General features: G+C 37.4%; 1 long non-coding RNA gene across 1 annotated transcript in view; it reads left to right on the top strand.

Annotated features, from left to right (window-relative positions):
* Positions 1-20,772, top strand: part of LOC118002109 — a 252,811-nt gene that overhangs the window by 4,205 nt on the left and 227,834 nt on the right. The window lies entirely within an intron of this gene.

The following is a 20,772-nucleotide window of genomic DNA, read 5'->3' as shown; positions in this document are numbered from 1 at the left end:
CCTTCCTTGTTCGTTGTTGTATTATTCCTCCTAACGTTCTTCTACTCTGTTGTAGAAAGTGCTACTTGGATTGCAAAGTACCCCTCTCCAAGTTACAAAATGTATAGGAAACTGCTTTCTGAATTTCTAAGAGCTTATTTTTTCAGACCAGTTCTTCACTGGGACAATTAAAGCTGAGATTTGATAATTATCTTGATACTTCAATAGGAAAATTCTCTTGCCTCAATTACATAAAAGTGGATTACTTTGCTATAATTTGGACAGCTGTGTTTGTTCTTCCCATCACTTGGCCACTCAGGTCCTTTGCATAAGTTTCTTTAGAAGGACGGTAGATGCTGAAGAGGGCAGCATCCTTTCAGAGATTGTGAACATCCAGTTGGGATGTGGTTGTGTTGTAAGCCTGAGAGATGGTTACCATGAAGATAATGTGACTGGCTTTTCTATCATCACTTAAAAAATAATTATGTGCTTGACTGCTACTTGAGGAAAGAAAATATTCTCAAATTAGATTTTCCTTTCCATTTAAAAGTGGAAACCTTTCCTCATTGCTTAAGAAAAGTGAAGTCTGTATGATTCCTTTAGGCACATATAAGCCTAGATGTGGAAGACTTAGTAGTTTTATCTAACTGCTTATTTAAAAGTCAGTAAAAACTTAGTAAAGGTATATATGATTAGATTATAATGTTCTAGGTTTTTCAGCTTTATAATTAAATTTAAAGTGTCTGTGTTGAAATTTGTTTCAATGATATTAGGGAAAAGAAAAAGTTCTTTTGGGGATGGGGCAAGAGAATTGATTCCTTCTTTAGCAGGTTTCTCTCACTTGTGCCTTTTTCCTTTTGACCCAATTTTTTTTTCTTTATCCTTCAGAGAAACCTGAAGTTCATCCTTACTTTTCCTTTCTGTCTCATATTCCACAGCCATCAACTCTTGTCTCATATATATCTCTGGAAACCATCCCATTCACTGCTTTCCCACTGCCCAAGTTCAGACTTGCACCATCTATTTTGGAGACAACAGTTTCCATTCTTGACGTCTTCCATCTCAATTCACCTTTCCTATTGCCACCAGAATTACTGTCCTAAAATGCAAAACTCTCTTGCTTAAAACCCTTCTGCAGTTCTCTTTCAATTGTGGATTAAAACCCAAACGTAGGATCATAAGTTCCTCAGTGATATATCTTCTGCACAGTTTTCTTTCTCACCAACCACTCCTATCCACACATGTTCCAGGAACACTGAACTGTTGGGTGTCAAATCCAAAAAAATCATTGCCAAGACCAATGTCAAGGAGCTTACCAACTGCATATGTTTTCTTCTAGGAGCTTTATGATTTCAGGTCTTACACTGAAGTCTTTAATCTGTTTTGAGTTAATTTTTGTGTATGGTATAAGATAGTGATCCAGTTTTATTCTTTTGCATGTGGCTGTCCGGTTTTCCAGCACCACTTATTAAAGACACTTTTCCTTTCCTCTTGTGTTTTCTTGGTTTTTGTCATAAATTGGTTGACCATATATGCATGGATTTATTTCTGGGCTCTCTTTTCTATTCTGTTGATCTATGTGTCTGTTTTTGGGCCAATATCATAACATTATCGCTTTGTAATGTAGTTTGAAATCAGTGAGTATAATGCCTCCAACATTGTTCTTCTTTCTCAAGATTGCTTTGGCTATTTAGGGTCTCTTATGGTTCTACACAAATTTTAGGATTGTTTGTTCTAGTTCCGTGAAAAATGCCATTGGAATTTTGATAGGAATTGCATTGAATCTATAGATTGCTTTGGATTGTATGGACATTTTAAAATATTAATTTTCCAATTCATGAGCACAGAATGCTTTTTCATCTATTTGTGTCTTCAGTTTTTTTTCTTAATGTCTTACCGTTTTCAGTGTAGAGGTTTTTTATCTCCTTGGTTATATTTATTTCTAGATATTTTATTCTTTTTGATGTAATCATAAATGGGATTGTTTTCTAAATTTTTCATTTTTTTTAAAGATTTTATTTATTTGACAGAGAGAGACACAGCGAGAGAGGGAACACAAGCAGGGGGAGAGGGGGAGGGAGAAGCAGGCTTCCCACTGATCAGGGAGCCCGATGCGGGGCTCGATCCCAGGACCCTGGGACTATGACCTGAGCCGAAGGCAGATGCTTAATGACTGAGCCACCCAGATGCCCCTAAATTTTTCATTCTGATAATTCATTACTAGTGTATAGGAATGCAGCAGACTTTTGTTAATTAATTTTGTATCCAAAACTTTACTGAATTCATTTGTTAGTTTTACCAGCTTTTTGGTGGAGTCTTTAGGGTTTTCTATATATAATAATCATGTCATCTGCAAATGCAAGTGAGAGTTTTACTTCTTGTATTTCTTTTTCTTGCCTAATTGTTCTGGTCAGGACTTCCAGTACCATGTTGAATAAAAATGGTGTTAATTCTTTTTTTTTTTTAAAGATTTTATTTATTTATTTGACAGAGAGATAGAGAGCACAAGTAGGCAGAGCAGCAGGCAGAGAGAGAGGGAGAAGCAGGCTCTCCACTGAGCAGGGAGTCCAACATGGGGCTCAATCCCAGGACCCTGGGATCATGACCTGAGCTGAAGGCAGACACTTAAGCCACCCAGGCTGAGCCACCCAGACACTGAGCCACCCAGGCACCCAAAATGGTGTTAATTCTTAAATGTTTGGTAGAATCCGCCAGTAAAGTCATCTGGTCTTTGACTTTTTGGACTTCTTGATTACCAATTTGATCTCTTTACTCATTACTTGTCTGTTCACATTTTCTGTTTCTTCATGATTCAGTTTTGGTGGGTTGTGTTTCTAGGAATTCATTAATTTGGTCTAGGTTATTCAGTTTCTTAGAGTACAAATTTTCATAGTATTCTCTTATAATCCTTTTTGTTTCCATGGCATCTGTGTTAATGTTCCTCTTTTGCTTATGATTTTAGTTATTTGAGTCTTCTCTTTTATTAATCTAGCTAATAATCTGTCAATTTGTTAATTATTTTTAAAACCAGCTCTTCTGTTGATTTTGTCCTTTGTTTTTCTATTCTTTTATTTTGTTTATGTCTGCTCCAAACTTTATTTTATTCTTCCTTCTGCTTATTTTGGGTTTAGTTTGTTCTTTTTCTAATTTCTTGAGGTGTTTAAACTAGGTTGTTGATTTGAGATATTTCTTTTTTTAATGCATACATTTACATCTATAGACTTTAGCACTGCATTCACTGCATCTCATAAGTTTTGCTTTTCATTTGTGTAAAGGTATTTTCTAATTTCCCTTGTGATTTCTTCTTTGACCCACTGGTTGCTTAAGAATGTGTTAATTTCCATATATGTGGATTTTCCAGTTTTCCTTGTGCTATTGATTTCTAGTTTAATTTCATTATGATTGAAAAAGATACTTGTATGATTACAATCTTCTTGAATTTGTTAAGACTTGTTTTGTGGCCTACTATGGTCTATCCTGGAGAAGGATCTCTGTTCACTTGAGAATATGTATTCTGCTGCTGTTGGATGGAATGTTCTTTATGTATCCTAGATTCATCTGTTATAACATGTATTATAAGTCCAGTGTTTCCTTATTGATTTTCTGTCTGGTGGTTCTATACATTATTGAAAGTGGGGTATTGCTTTGTATTCTCCCTTTAGTCTGTCTTTGCTTTATACATTTAGGAGCTCTGAGGTTTGGTGCATAAATATTTAGAATTGTTATATCTTCTTGGTCAACTTTTGTATAATGTCATTCTTGGTCTCTTGTTAACAGCTTTGATTTAAAGTCTGTTTTGTCTGATATTAGTATAGGCACTCCTGCTTTCTTTTGGTTGCCATTTGCATGGATTTTTTTTAATCCTTTCACTTTCAGCTTATGAATGTCCTTGTATCTAAAATGAGTCTCTTGTTAAAAATGTAATGATCCGAAGTGGCACATGCATCCTGATGTTTATAGCAGCAATGTCCACAATAGCCAAACTATGGAAAGAGCCAAGATGTCCATTCACAGATGAATGGATAAAGAAGATGTGGTATATATATACAATGGAATATTACTCAACCATCAGAAAGGATGAATACTGGGCGCCTGGGTGGCTCAGTTGGTTAAGCGACTGCCTTTGGCTCAGGTCATGATCCTGGAGTCCCAGGATCGAGTCCCGCATCGGGCTCCCTGCTCAGTGGGGAGTCTGCTTCTCCCTCTGACCCTCTTCCCTCTCGTGCTGTCTCTCATTCTCTCTCTCAAATAAATAAATAAAATCTTTAAAAAAAAAAAAAAGAAAGGATGAATACTTACTATTTACATTGACATGGATGGAACTGGAGGGTATTATGCTGAGTGAAATAAGCCAATCAGAGAAAGACAATTATATGGTTTCACTCATATGTGGAATATAAGAAACAGTGCAGAAGATCATAGAGGAAGGGAGGGAAAACTGAATGGGCAGTTATCAGAGAGGGAGACAATGAGAGATTCTTAGCTATAGGAAACAAATTGAGGGTTGCTGGAGGGGAGGTGGGTGGGAGGATGGGGTAACTGGGTGATGCTTATTAAGGAGGGCACATGATGTGATGAGCACTGGGTGTTATATGCAACTGATGAATTCTTGAACTCTACATATAGTACATTATATTGAACTAATGATGTACTATATGTTGGTTAATTGAATTTAAATAAAAAAATAGTCTCTTGTAATCAGTATATAATTGGATCTTTTAAAAAAATCCATTCAGCCAATTTATGTCATTTGATAGGAATTTAATCCATTTACATTAATTACTGATAAGGAAAGATTTACTATTGCTAATTTTGTTAATTGTTTTCTGTGTATCTTTTTAGTTTATTTGGGGGAGAAGAGAGGAAAGCGGAGAGGGAAAGGGAAAGAGAGATTATTATTATTTTTTTTTAAAGATTTTATTTATTTATTTGAGAGAGAAGAGAGAGAGCACGAGCGGGGAGAAGGGCAGAGGGAAAAGCAGACTCCTCGCTGAGCAGGGAGCCCGATGCAGGGCTTGATGACGGAACTCCGGGATCATGATCTGAGGTAGTCGCTTAACCAAGTGAGCCACCCAGGCGCCTTGGAAAGAGAGATTATTAAGCAGGCTTGATCTAGGACACTGAGATCATAACCTGAGCAGAAATCAAGAGTCAGATGCTTAACTAAGTCAACTAAGTAGCCAACTAAGCGTCCCGGTTTTTTGTATATCTTGGACATTTTTTTCCTCTTCTTTCCTGTCTTTCTTCCTGTGTTTCACTGACTTTGGTAATGATGTGTTTTGATTCCTTTCTCATTTCCTCTGGTGTATATTTTAAAGGTATTTTCTTTGTGATCACCATTCCAATTATATAAAAAATCTTAAGTTATAGCTTCTATTTTAAACTGATAACAACTTCAATTACATACAAATAGCCTTTACTGTTCCACCCCCCTTTTTTGTTATTGTCACAAATCACATCTTTATATATTATATACTCATTGACATAGACTTATGGTTTAAAAAAAATGTTTTTGTCCTTTAAACTCTATGGTCCAAAATTACAATAGGTCAGGCTACTGTATTAGTCCATATATTTACCTTTACTGGAGAATCTTGTTTTTTTCTTATGGCTTTGTGTTACTGTCTATTGTCCATATGTTTCAACTTGAATAACTCCCTTTAGCACTTCTTGTCAAACAGGTTTATTGGTAATGAATTCCCTCAGCTTTTGTTTAGGAACATCTTAATATCTTCTTTCTTTAAAATTGAGATGTATTTGAGGGGCACCTAGGTGGCTCATTAGGTTAAACATCTGCCTTGGCATCAGGTCATGATCCCAGTCTCCTGGGATTGAGCCCCACATTGGGCTCCCTGCTTAGTGGGGAGTCTGCTTCTCCCTCTCACTCTGCCCCTCCCCACTGCTAGTGCTGTCTCTCAAATAAATAAAATCTTTTAAAAAATAAAATTGAAATCTATTTGCCATATAATATTGTATTAGTTTCAGGTGTACAGCATTGTGATCCAATGTTTGTATACATTGTGAAATGATCATCACAATAAGTTTAGTTAATATCTCTCCTTATTTTTTTTTAAGATTATTTTTATTTATTTGACAGAGAGAATGAGAGAGTGAGCACTTCCAAGATTGTCTCTTGTACCTTCTTTTGCAGCTTCCAAGATTATCTTTTGGTCTTTTACTTTAGACAGTTTGGTTATAATAAGTCTTTGTGTGGTTCTTTTTGGATTTATTCTAGTTAGAGTTTTTTTGAGATTTTAAAATTTGTGTGTCCATTTCTTTCCTCAGATTTGGGAAGTTTGGCCCATTATTTTTTCAAATAAGTTATTTGCCTCTTTCTTTTTTCTCCTCCAAAGATTTCTATAACATATATGCTTATCTGCTTGTTAGTGTTCTATCAGTTTGTTAGGCTCTCTTCACTTTTTTCTTTTTTCATTCTCTTTTCTTTTTGTTTCTTGGAATTGATGATTTGAAATGGCTTGTCTAAATTCTTTGATTTTTTTCACCTGATCAAGTATGCTGTTCAAGTACACTAATGAAATTTTCAGTTTAGTTATTGTATTTTCCAGCTCTAGAATTTGTGTTTGGTTCTTTTTTTTGATAGTTTCTGTTTCTTTGTTTATGTTCTTATTTTGTTCATGCATTATTTTCTTGATTTCTTTTTTTTTTTTTTGATGATTTTATTTGTTTGACAGAGAGAGACACAGCAAGAGAGGGAACACAAGCAGGGAGAGTAGGAGAGGGAGAAGCAGGCTTCCCGCTGGGCAGGGAGCCCGATGTGAGGCTCGATCCCAGGACCCTGGGACCATGACCTGAGCCAAAGGCAGACGCTTAACGACTGAGCCACCCAGGCGCCCCTATTTTCTTGATTTCATTTAGTTGTCTGTGTTCTTTTTTAGTTAACTGAACATCTATTTTGATATTTTAAATTCTTTGTCAGGCAGCTCTTGATCTGCATTTCTTTAGGATTGGTTTCTGGTATATTCTTTTGTACCTTTGATTGGGCTATGATTCTCTGTTTCTTTGTATGCCTTGTAATTTCTTATTGGATTTGGACATTTGAAAAAACAATCACCTCTCTCAGTCTTTGTGTACTGGCTTTGTACAGGGCAATACCTTTGCCAATCAGCCGGGTTAGAAGTTCTGACCTTTGAAACTTTTTCTGATCTCTTGCTCTTCCTGGCATGTGCCTGTGGAACTATAGCTTGAATGTTTTCAGCAGCTTCTGAACTCTGGTCTGGTCTTGTCAGCACTCAGAGTCAACTAAGACAGACACCATGACAGAAGCCTTTATACAAGGCAGAATTTTGAATGTGGAGTCTACTTCATATTTCCATGCTGAGGAAGGAGCTCTGGTATGGAGTTTCCTCCTGGATGCTCTGTACTATGCTGCATGGGGCAAGGGACATGGACAGGTGTGCCAAATGGTATAATTTCTCCTACTCCTTTCACTGGAATCTCTTCTTAGTTTTCCAGTAGCTTGGATGCTGTAGCTTTTTTACCTCTAGAGTTCTTACATAGGTATTCTGGTACATACATTTTTAAGTCAGTGTTTCTATGAAAGGAGAGCCAGTAGCCTTATAGTTCACCATATTCCTAGAAATAATATTTTAAAGCAAAATAATTATTTAGAATATAGGATCTATTGTCTATTAATAATGATCTCTTATTCTATTGTACTATTAAATAACATGTTTAGAAATTCATTTATTTTCATGTTTAGTTTATCCTGACCTGCACTTTTGCTGTATCAATTTATTTTAGGGGAAGACAGGCTCATCTTTGGGTTCCTTAAATTCCAATTAACTATTTGCCTACACAGTACAAATATCATATTTTTTGATACTTAAATTTTTAAAAAAGACAATATTTGTGTTCAGATAATAGGCTACCAAATAGGCTTTCTGTGCATATGTGTGTGTGGATGCATACATGTGTATATGTAATGAGGAGGCCAAGGGAAGAGTAGGGTCTTTCCTCCAGACTTACTACAAGTAGGATACCTGCATTTGAGACTAGTGGAAATAGGGTGTTTGTATTGGATTTCATCTATGGATGCATTGAAAGCAGGGAAGAGTTCAGATTATAGGGTATGGTCTTTTGGAATTAGTAAATTATGAATAGTTATTTATTGCTTCTGTTTCTCACTGCCAAGGTCATTGTGTGATTATGCTAATAAAGGTGTATTTACTACTTACCTAAGGTAATGTTATGGGTTAAATTGTGTCATTTCCAAAAAAAGATACATTGGAGCCCTAACCCCAAGTACCTCTGACTGTGATCTTATTGGAGATAGGGTCCTTACAGAGGTAATTAAGTTAAAATGATGTCCTTAGGGTAGACTTAAATCCAATATGACTGGTGTCCTTATAAAAAGGGGAAATTTGGACATAGAGATAAACACACAGGGAGGGATATCATGTGAACATAAAGGTAGATGTTGGGGTGGTATGTTACAAACCAAGGGACAGCAAAGATTTCCAGGAGATCACTAAAAATTAGGTGACAGGTATGGAACAGATTGTTCCTCACAGCCTTCAGATGGAAACAACCCCACGGACACCTTGAACTAGACTTCTAGCCTCCAGACTTTGAGACCACAAATTTCTGTTTAAGCCACTCAATTTGTGGTATAGGAGTCCCAGGAAATGAATAAAGTAACCGCTTATATTATGTTGCATAGTTTTTGTTTTGTTTTGTTTTTAAAGATTTTATTTATTTAGTTGAGACAGAGAGAGAGAGCACAAGTGGGGAGAAGGATTAGAGGGAGAGGGAGAAGCACGCTCCCCCCTGAGCAGGGAGCCCAATGCGGGGCTTGATCCCAGGACCCTGGGATCATAACCTGGGACGAAGGCAGATGCTTAACTGACTGAGCCACCCAGGCACCCCTATGTTGCATAATTAAAACAAATCTTTGTAAATGGTTATCAAAGATGTGCTATATCCATTACTGTAAACACATCCTGAGGTATATGTAGGTTTATGTTATTACTTGTCAATGCTTGAGAGTCTTCCTTTCAATCTAAAATTTGTCTACTCTTACCTCACTCAAATGTTTTAACATTTATAGTGTTGGCCTGTAGACACACAGGATTCTTTTTTTTTTTTTTATCATTTTATTTATTTATTTTTTTATTCTATGTTAATCCCCATACATTACATCATTAGTTTTAGATGAAGTGTTCCATGATTCATTGTTTGTGCATAACACCCAGTGCTCCATGCAGAATGTGCCCTCCTCAATACCCACCACCAGGTTAACCCATCCTCCCACCCCCCTCCCCTCTAGAACCCTCAGTTTGTTTTTCAGAGTCCATCATCTCTCATGGTTCGTCTACCCCTCCGATTTCCCGTGCTTCATTCTTCCCCTCCCGCTACCTTCTTCTTCTTCTTTTTTTGACACACTAGGTTCTTTTATGATCTTGGGGACAATATTTGGTAGAATAAATTGATAACTTTGTGTGATATCTTTTAGAATCACCATCAACTCTGTTTTTCTCGTAAGAGATGTTTGGGTAGGACTCAGACACCCTAATAATTGTGTAAAGAACAATTTTGGAAGGTGAATTGTGGCCAAAGAAAAGAAATGAGCAATTTTGACAAGTCTGGTCTTAGTTTTAGTTTTTTTTTTTTTTCCTCTTACAAGGATTTTACTCATCAAATCAGGCTTTTTTCTTTAGAAATTATTTTGCAACATGGATTAGTATCACTTTAACTCATTCAACTTTGGGTTAAATCAAATTTGCTGAGCAAAGTAATACAGTTATTTGTGTGTGCAATAGTAAGGGAAAGAAGTGAATGGCTTGTAACAGATGCTGTGCTTACAAATGTCAGAGTTTTCAATGAGCCCATGACTTTAAAAGGTCATACCATTTTATAGTTTAACATTTTAAACTTAGTAATAAATACAGGGTATGTGTTATACCTCCTACTTTAAATGGATTGGTTTTCCAATTTTCTGTGTCAAAGATGGCTTTACCATCTGTTGCTGTTTTATAACATTCCTTCAAACCCAAGCCTTTCCTCTTTTCTTATGTGCTTGTTAACTTTCAGGAGGTGCTATCACCAAGACCTCACAATATGGAGCTTTATAATATTTGTCCAACAGTGATATGAGTGATTGATTTGGAACAGCCCTCAATGCCAGAAATATATTTGAAGTAGAATTATATGAATTCTAAGATCATTGTTAAAATTCTGGTCAGCATGACTTAGTAAGCAGATCATGCTATAGTCCTTTTCTGCATATCAATTTGATCAGGCCTTGTTTGTTCAAATCAAAGTTGTTTTATTAAAAATTTCTATATCTCTAGTATTTTTGTGTACTTTATTTGTCATGAATTGAGAGAAGAATGTTATAGTCTATTGTGATTATAGATTTATTTTTGCATTTCTATCAGACTTTATATATTTTAAGACTATACCTAATTTCATGATATATCTTGACTGTATGCTTTATCATATGAAACATCCTAATTATATGTATACATATTCACTTGATATTTTGAACTTTAATTATAATATGCCTGATTACTCTTTTTATTTTGAATTGTTTAAATTTAAAATTTTTATTTTTTTAAAAAGATTTTATTTATTTGACAGAGAGAGACACAGCGAGAGAGGGAACACAAGCAGGGGGAGTGGGAGAGGGAGAAGCAGGCTTCCAGCAGAGCAGGGAGCCTGATGTGGCACTCGATCCCAGGACCCTGGGATCATGAGCTGACCTGAGCCAAAGGCAGCTGCTTAACGACTGAACCACCCAGGTGCCCCAAATTTTTAATTTTTAAATTGAGGTATAATTGACAAATTAGTTTTGGGTGTACTTTACTTTTTTTTCCTTCAAATTTTTATTTAAATTCTAGTTAGTTAACATACAGTGCAATATTGGTTTCAGGAGTAGAATTCAGTGGTTCATCACTTATATATAACACCCAATACTTATAACAAGTGCTCTCCTTAATCCCTATCACCTATCTAGCCCATCCTGCACCCACATCCTCCATCAACTCTGTTTGTCCTCTATCGTTAAGAGTCTCAAAAAGCTAAAAATAGAGCTACCCTATGACCCAGAAACTGCACTACTAGGTATTTATCCAAAGTATACAAACATAGTGATTCAAAGGGGCACATGCACCCCAATGTTTATAACAGCAATATCTGCAATAGCCAAAATATGGAAAGAGCCCAGATGCCCATCACCAGATGAGTGGGTAAAGAAGAGGTGGTACACACACACACACACACACACACACACACACACACACACTGGAATATTACTCAGCCATCAAAAAGAATGAAATCTTTGCCATTTGCAATGGCATAGATTGAACTTGAGAGTATTATAAGTGAAATAAGTCAATCAGAGAAAGACAAATACCATATGATTTCACTCATATGTGGAATTTAAGAAACAAAATAGATGAACATAGGGGATGGGAAGGAAAAATAAAATAAGATGAAAATAGAGAGGAAGGCAAACCATAAGAGATGCTGAACTCTAGGAAACAAACTGAGGGTTGCTGGAGGGGAGGTGGGTGGGGTGAAGGGGTAATTGGGTGATGGGCAATAAGGAGGGTACTTGATGTAATGAGCACTGTTATATGCAACTGATGAATCACTAAATTCTACCCCTGAAACTAATAATATAGTATATGTTAACTAAATTGGATTTAAATAAAGAATTAAAAAAAGAGTGGTTTGTTTTCCTCTCTCTGTTTTTATTTCCCTTTCCATATGTTCATCTGTTTTGTTTCTTAAATTTCACATATGAGTGAATTCATATGGGGTGTACTTTATTTTTTAAAAACATTTAATATCTACTTATTTTTATTCTGAGTCATTTGGTTTGGGATATATCTGGGATAGACAGCTTATAGCTGGGTTTAATAATGCACTATGATTTTCTACTTTTAATAGAGTAATAGAGTACCTAACTTGCCATTTATTATCATTGTTGATATGTTTGGGATTATTCTTGCAATGTTACTTTGTAATGTATGTTTTATATACTTCCAAATTATGATTTTTTTCATCTTCCCAATTTTCTGCTCTTGTTTTGATCGAAATATTTGTGTTCTGTTTTCCCCTTCTTATGGTTAGGAAATTATACGTTCTATTCCTTTGGACTCTAGGGGTTATTAACCTTTACTTTTTATGGCATACATTTAAACATTTTTTTTTAATCAATATCTAAAATAAACCAGTAAGTAAGTCCTTTCTGAACAAGGCAGGGACCTCAATATTCTGCTTCATTCTACCTCCTCCTCCTGATATCTCCTTCCCATGCTGAGATCATCTGAGATAATAGTTCCAGATCATTATTATTTTAATAGTAAAATTTATTTAGCTAATGTTTTATTGATTTCATTGCTCATCATTGTGTGTCTGGGTGTTTTTTCTTTTTACCCTTTCTTAGATTGTTTTTGTTTGTTTTTCTGGCATTCACGTATTGACTCCTACCCCAGCTTTACTGAGGACAAATAAAAGTTATGTATATTTCAAATGTACAATATGATGTTTTGATATACCACATATTGTTTGTAGAGGGCTTATAGGCGATAACATTTCTTTATGTTATCTCTGAAAATAAATTTATTTTGCCTTCATATTTGAATAATATTTTGACTGAAAAAAATTTTCAGGTTCAAAATAATTTTCACTAGAACTTCGAAGATATTTCTCCAGTATCTTCTTGAATCTAGAGTTGGCGTGACATGTGATACTAGTCTGATTTCTTTTTTTCAGTAAATAACAACCTCCCCCACCCCGCCCCATCTTTCCTGTCAAACCTTTTACCTTTTTGACTTTATCCTTGGTGGTTTAAAATTATATAAAAATGTGTCCAGGTATGAGACCTTTTTCATTCATCTTCTTTGGTCCTTCAGTTTTAAGGTCAGGGTCTTTTTTCAGCTACAAGAGTGTATCTTCCATTATTTTTTTGGTTCTTTTCTCTATTCCTTTCTTTCTGGTCATTTCTTATGGAGCTTTGATAGATGAGGCTGGATCTTCTGGATTTATTCTCCATGTAGTTTATAGTTTTTATATAATTTATTTGGAAATAATTTCAAATTGATAGGAACATTGTAAGAACAGTACAAGGAACTTGTGTACTCGATTTAGAAACTGTTAACCTCTTGCCACATTTGCTTCATCATTTCTCTCTCTTTATGTGTATATATATATATTTTTGGAAAGCATTTGAGAATAAATCACAGAGTTGCTTGTCTATTATCCCTAAACACTTTAGTGTGAATTTCCTAAGAGCAAAGATATTCTCATTTATAATCATATTACAATCAATTAAAATCAGGAAATTTAACATTAGATACTAGTATTATCTGATTTAAATTTTTTTATACATTTCATCTTTTTGTTCCTTTTGGGGTACAGTTTGGGAATTATTAATTTTTAGCTGTGTTCATCTTTTTCCCAGCCCATCTATTATTTGTTGTTGTTTTTTGTTGAAGTATAGTTGACACACAATGTTACATTAGTTTCAAGTGTACAACATCAGTGATTTGACAGCTCTGCATTATGATATGCTCACTACAAGTATAGCTATTATCTGCAGCCTATCTATTGAGTTTTTATTTTGACAATCATATTTTTCATTTGTCAGATCTTAGCTCGTTCTTTTTCATAGCCTGATCTTGTTTCATGGATAGTGTGTCTTTTCTTATTTCACTAAAATTATTAATTAAATTTCTTTAAAATTTATGTTCCCTCTAATATTTATTCTTACTAAGTTCATGTGTTCTTATTTCTTCTGTTATTTAGTGCTTCTCTTTTATGTGTTGTTTTTCCTTAATTTTTAAAAAAGATTTTATTTAGCTTCTGGAGCAGGGTGCCCCATCTTGCTGGCTGGGAGCTCCTTGAGATCTGGCAGGGTCATCTTTTGCTGCATTGTACACCTACTCACTGCACCTAATTGGAAACATTTGGGGAGAGGAAAGATGGCGGAGGAGTAGGGGACCCTATTTCAACTGGTCCCTGGAATTGAGCTGGATATCTACCAGACCACTCTGAGCACCCACGAAACCAGCCTGAGATGTGAGAAGATCTGGATCTCTACAAATCACAAGCGGTTGGTTTCAAGGTATGAAGCGGGGAGCCGTGTTTCCACGGCAGATATCGGAGGATAAACGGCAGCAGGAGGGTGCCTGGCTGTGGGGATCCTACACTGCCGGTGAGCGACAGCCTCGCGTGCTGGGGACGGGGCACAGACTTGCAGACCAGTAGGCGGGGAAAGGACTTTAGGGCAGCCCCCAGGCAGAAACCTGGAGCGGCGGGGTCGCGCGGGCGAACTGGGAGCGGCTGGCGGTTTTAGAAGCACAAAGGGCAGAGACGTGCCTCTGCCCCTGGAATCAGGACTGGGGGCGCTGTGGAGGGGTGCACAACCCAGGACACTGCAGTTTATAGCAGCACAGACAGAAACGGAGAGAGTGTGGCCTGGAGAGCTCACTGAAGAACATACTGTGGTCTGTCTGCTCTGGGGCAGAGGGTTGGAAACGGTCTCTTCTGCTCTGACTCACGGAAGAGACATGGAAAGCTGCCAGGGAAAGCCACCAGAGAACAAAAGCCCCCAAAACTGATTCCCACTGAGCCCATCCTCTGCCACAGGGGGCAGGGCAACTCCGCCCAAACAGGGTTGCCTGAGTAACAGCGTGGCAGGCCCCTCCCCCAGAAAACAGGCTGGGAAAACAAGAGGCCAGCAACCCTAAGGTCCCAAGAAAACAGGTGCATCTTGCTTGGGTTCTGGTCAATAATTTGGACTTTATACATTCCCTCAAACGCCCATCAACAGAATGACTAGGAGGAGGAGCCCCCAAAATAGAAAAGACTCAGAGGTTATGATTTATGCTGCAGATTTACAAATGGATGCAGATTTAACCAAGATGTTGGAGATGGAATTCAGGCTAGCAATTGTGAAGACAATGGCTAGAATGGAGAAATCAATTAATGGCAACATAGAGTCTCTAAGGGCAGAAATAAAAGCGGAATTGGCAGAACTTAAAATGCTATCAATGAGACCCAATCCAATCTACATAATTTAACAGCTAGGGTAACTGAGACAGAAGAGAGAATAAGCGACCTGGAAGACAATATAATAGATAAAAAGGGAAAAGAAGAGGCCAGGGAAAAACAACTCAGAATCCATGAAAATAGAATCAGAGAAATAAGTGACACCATGAAATGTTCCAATGTCAGAATTATTGGAATCCCGGAGGGGGTGGAGAGAGACAGAGGACTAGAAGATATTCAAATTGGCGAAGAAGAAGTCAAACGCTCTCTTTTCGCAGATGACGTGGTACTTTATGTGGAAAACCCAAAAGACTCCACCCCCAAATTACTAGAACTCATCCAGCAATTCAGTAATGTGGCAGGATACAAAATCAATGCACAGAAATCAGTTGCTTTCTTATACACTAACAACGCAACTGTAGAAAGAGAAATTAGAGAAACGATTCCATTTACAATAGCACCAAAAAACCATAAGATACCTCGGAATAAACCTAACTAAAGACGTAAAGGATCTATACTCTAGGAACTACAAAATACTCATGAAAGAAATTGAAGAAGACACAAAAAGATGGAAAAATATTCCATGCTCATGGATCAGAAAAATAAACCTTGTTAAAATGTCTATACTACCCAGAGCAATCTATACCTTCAATGCCATCCCGATCAAAATTCCAATGACATTTTTCAAAGTGCTAGAACAAACAATCCTGAAATTTGTATGGAATTAGAAAAGACCCCAAATCACCAAGGAAATGTTGAAAAAGAAAAACAGCTGGGGGCATCACGTTGCCCGGTTTCAAGCTATATTACAAAGCTGTGATCACCAAGACAGCATGATACTGGCACAAAAACAGACATATAGACCAATGGAAAAGAATAGAGAACCCAGATATGGACCCTCAACTCTATGGTCACATAATCTTTGACAAAGCAGGAAAAAACATGCAATGAAAAAAAGACAGTCTCTTCAATAATCGGTGCTGGGAAAATTGGACAACCACATGCAGAAAAATGAAACTCGACCATTTTCTAACACCATTCATAAAGATAAACTCAATGTGGATGAAAGACCTCAATGTGAGACAGGACTCCAAAAAAATCCTAGAGGAGAACAGAGGCAGTAACCTCTTTGACATCGTCCACAGCACTTCTTTCAAGATACATCTCCAAAAGCTAGTGAAACAAAAGCAAAAATTAACTTTTGGGACTTCATCAAGATAAAAGGTTCTGCACAGTAAAGGAAACAGTCATCAAAACAAAGAGGCAACCCACAGAATGGGAGAAGATATTTGCAAGTGACACTACCGATAAAGGGCTGGTATCCAAGATCTATAAAGAACTTCTCAAACTCAACACCCAAAAAACAAATAATCAAGTCAAAAAGTGGGCAGAAGAGATGAAAAGACACTTCTCTGAAGAAGACATACAAATGGCTAACAGACATATGAAAAAATGTTCATCATCATTAGCCATCAGGGAAATCCAAATCAAAACCACAATGAGATACCACCTTACACCAGTTAGAATGGCCAAAATGGACAGGGCAAGAAACAACAAATGTTGGAGAGGTTGTGGAGAAAGGGGAACCCTCTTACACTGTTGGTGGGAATGCAAGTTGGTACAGCCACTTTGGAAAACAGTGTGGAGGTTCCTCAAAAATTTAAAAATAGAGCTACCCTATGACCCAGCAATTGCACTCCTGGGTATTTACCCCAGAGATGCAGATGTAGTGTAAAGAAGGGCCATATGCACCCCATATTCAGAGCAGCAATGTCCGCAATAGCCAAACTGTGGAAAGAGCCGAGATGCCCTTCAACAGATGAATGGATAAAGAAGATGTGGTCCATATATACAATGGAATATTACTCAGCCATCAGAAAGGATGAATACCCAACTTTTACATCAATATGGATGGGACTGGAGGAGATTATGCTACGTGAAATAAGTCAAGCAGAGAAAGTCAATTATCATATGGTTTCACTTATTTGTGGAACATAAGGACTAGCATGGAAGACACTAGGAGAAGGAAGGGAAAAATGGGGGGGGAGAATTGGAGGGAGAGATGAACCATGAGAGACTATGGACTCTGAGAAACAAACAGGGTTTTAGAGTACCCATGGCAAGGGAGCGGGAGGGGGGATTGGTTAGCCCGGTGATGGGTATTAAGGAGGGTATGTGCTGCATGGAGCACTGGGTGTTATACGAAAACAATGGATCGTGGATCACCACATCAAAAACTAAGGATGTATTGTATGGTGACTAACATAACATAATAAAGTTAAAAAAAAAGATTTTATTTATTTATTTGAGCAAGAGAGCTAGAGAGAGGGAACAGGAGCATTGGGGAGATGCAGAGGGAGAGGGAGGAGCAGACTCCCTGCTGAGCAGGGAGCCTGACATAGGGCGCAATCCTAGGACCCTGAGATCATGACCTGAGCTGAAGACAGACACTTAGTCAATTGAGCCACCCAGGTGCCCATTTCCTTAAATATATTCATGATTCTTGGTTGTGTTTATCTTTGTATTTAAGAGTCCTTGTGGAGAACCAGTGAATGCTGCTTCTGTTTACCACAGCTTACTTCAGTTATTGTGGGGAAGGGTGAGCTAGTGGCCTGTATTCTGTAACATTCCCTGTTTTCTTGTAGATGTTGCCAGCTATAAGGTGCCTTGACTTTCCTTGGCAAGGTATGCATTCACATTAACTATCCTTGCCAGAGACAGATGGTTTTGCTGTGTTTTGCATGGTGCGGTAGTAGAAGGGGAGTTTGTATCAGTCATCTATGGCTGTAACAGCACCAAAAATCCCTCTAAAACTTAGTGACTTAATAGTACGGTTACTTAACTGACAATTTTGTGGCTCTGCTAGGTAGCTCAACTGGGCTTGGCTACCTCTGCTTTTCTCTGCTGTTCTTGTTTATGCATCTGTGACCAGCAGGTGGTTCTGTGATTCTGCTCTTCTGCTGTCAGTTGGTGGGTTGGTTTGAGGCTGGCTGGTCTCAGATGGTCTCACTTATATGTCCAATAGTTGGTTGGACTCCTTGGTTCTCCTCCATGAAACCACTCTTTCTTTAGCAAGCCAGCTGGGGCTTGTTCACATGGTTGTCTCAGTTCTACGTTCTAAACAACAGAAAAAGACTTTCAAGCCTTGCCTGCATCATATTTGCTAATGTCCCATTGGCCAAAGCAAGTCAAATGGCCAACCCAGATTCAAGGAATGAGAGATTCTACTTCTTGATGGAGCTGCAATGTCACATTGCAGGGGTGTGAATGCAGGGAAGGGAAAGATTTGTGACCACCATAGAGCAATCTGCCCCAGAGTTGCTGATCCACCTGGCTGCACTAAATGTGGTTCTCCTAACAATAACCTGAGTAGTTTCCAGGCCTTCTTCTCGTATCAGTGCTTGCCACTTCAGAGTTTGGAGTACCCATGGCAATTCTTCATCTTATTTCAGCTTCTGTATTTTCTTTGTTGGGACCATGCTTTCCTTCATACTTCCAACTCCACCTGCCTTCTGTCTTTTAAGGCTTCTTTGTTATTTCTGATATATTAAGTGTATTTGTTCATATTCTGTAGACTGCCTATGGATTTTTTATTTTTTTAAATAAAATACTAAAAAAATCTGGGTATATTTTAGGCAGGGATAGGAATCAGGGGCATATTCTTGGTTTGCCTTCTTATTTGTATTATTTTTATTAACAGAATCATAAATTTAAAGTATGGAACTGAGTGCTTTTACTGATATATCACTTATATCCACTGTCTTCTCTGAAATGACTACTTAAAGGGCTCACTTAAGATGATTGTGTTACACTATGAAAATTTTATCTTATTTAAGAAATTTTATCTGAATCAGTAGAGCTTCCTTTGGAAGAATAAAAGGGCAAAATTTGACCACTTTAAAAATTACCATATTGTGTGGAGTTGATGAAAGATTTGAAAATAATCAACATTGAAAGGCTTTTATATTTAGTTGCTTTTACTCCTACTACCTAAAGTAAGTATTTTCCAAGAGGAAACAATTATTATTTTTATTTTTTATTCATCACGTTAGCCATTGTACTCTCCTCGGGTCTCAGGCTTAATATTAAAAGTCTCTCTCTTGAATATAGAGCCCTTTCAACATAAAATTGCTTTTTGAGAGTCAGAAAAGATTGAATTTGTCTGGAAAACTGCTATCCTATTGAAGGCTAATGACAAAAAGTTCAGCTTGTTTATTCACTTCACTGAGCTCAAAAAATGGCGCTGTCACACAAATATGTTGGTTATTGAAACTATTTCCCACAGCATGCACTTTTCCTGAAGAGTGCATGCTGGTCATTTTATTAGTTTCACTTAGTTTCCTAAGCCCAGGAGAATGAATGAATGATTGGATAAGAACACAGTAGAGAAGTGTCTGATTCTTGAATTCTTCCCCTTCCACCAGCATTTAAATATCCTCATTTGCTCATCTTTAAAGAGTCTCTGTATCCACCTGCCCTTCCAGCAATCCTCCATCCACAGTTATGTTTCTCTATAGAACTACACTCTGTCCATTTTCTCACTTCTCACCCTCTTCAATTAGGCTTCTTCATTAGAATTCTATTAAAATTGCTAAGGTCACTCGTCACCTCTTTGTGACCAAACCCAGTGGGAAAATGTCCTTCTTTATTTATTCACCAAACATTTGTAGAGCTCCTCTTGTATTGTGAGCACTGTTCTAGGTACTGGGATACAGTATTGAAGAAGACATAAAATTCCTGTTGTCATGGAACTCACATGAACAAGTACTGGTATGTGTTATGATGAAAATAAAAGAGAAAGGGAGAGAGAGAGAAGAGAGAGAGAGAATACTTTGACACTTGAATGACAAAAAGGAGCCAGCCTAGCTTCATCTGAACCTAGATGCAGTGAAAGGAGCCACTGTGGCTGTTGCTGTGGTAGCTTCAATGAAGCCATGTGGAAGCTTGCCTGGAGACAGGCAGTAGTGTTAGGAGATGAGATGGGACTGGTGGGGTGGCTGGATTCTCCTTGAACAAGATACCAGAGGCCCAGGATAGTGAGGTAGAACAAATCTGGAAAGGTACATAAATAGCCCAACTGGGTAGCCATCGTTATAGTGACCTATTATGGGTCTAATGCAGCAAAACAACTTCTCATTCTTTACAGCTCAAAACAAAAACATATATATATATATATATTTAATTTTATTTTATTATGTTATGTTAATCACCATACATTACATCATTAGTTTTTGATGTTGTGTTCCATGATTCATTGTTTGCATATAACACCCAGTGCTCCATTCAATACGTGCCTTCTTTAATACCCATCACCAGGCTAACCCATCCCCCCACTCCCCTCCCCTCTAGAACCCTCAGTTTGTTTCTCAGAGTCCATAGTCTCTCATGGTTTCCGCCCCTTCATTTTCCCTTCCTACTATCTTCTTTTTTTTTTTTTTTAACATATAATGTATTATTTGTTTCAGAGGTACAGGTCTGTGATGCAACAGTCTTACACAATTCACAGCACTCACCATAGCACATACCCTCCCCAATGTGTATCACCCAGCCACCCCATCCCTCCCACCTCCCACCATTCCAGCAACACTCATTTTGTTTCCTGAGATTAAGAATTCCTCATATCAGTGAGGTCATATGACACATGTCTTTCTCTGATTGACTTATTTTGCTCAGCATAATACCCTCCAGTTCCATCCATGTCATTGGAAATGGCAAGATTTTGGTTTTATGATGGCTGCATAATATTCCATTGTATATATATACCACATCTTCTTT

Source organism: Mirounga leonina, unplaced genomic scaffold, assembly GCF_011800145.1.
Source record: "Mirounga leonina isolate KUSES-001 unplaced genomic scaffold, KU_Mleo_1.0 Mir_82, whole genome shotgun sequence".
Classification (NCBI taxonomy): Eukaryota; Metazoa; Chordata; class Mammalia; order Carnivora; family Phocidae; genus Mirounga; species Mirounga leonina.
Note: the sequence above shows the minus strand (reverse complement) of the source record. Positions and strands in the feature narration are given on the sequence as shown.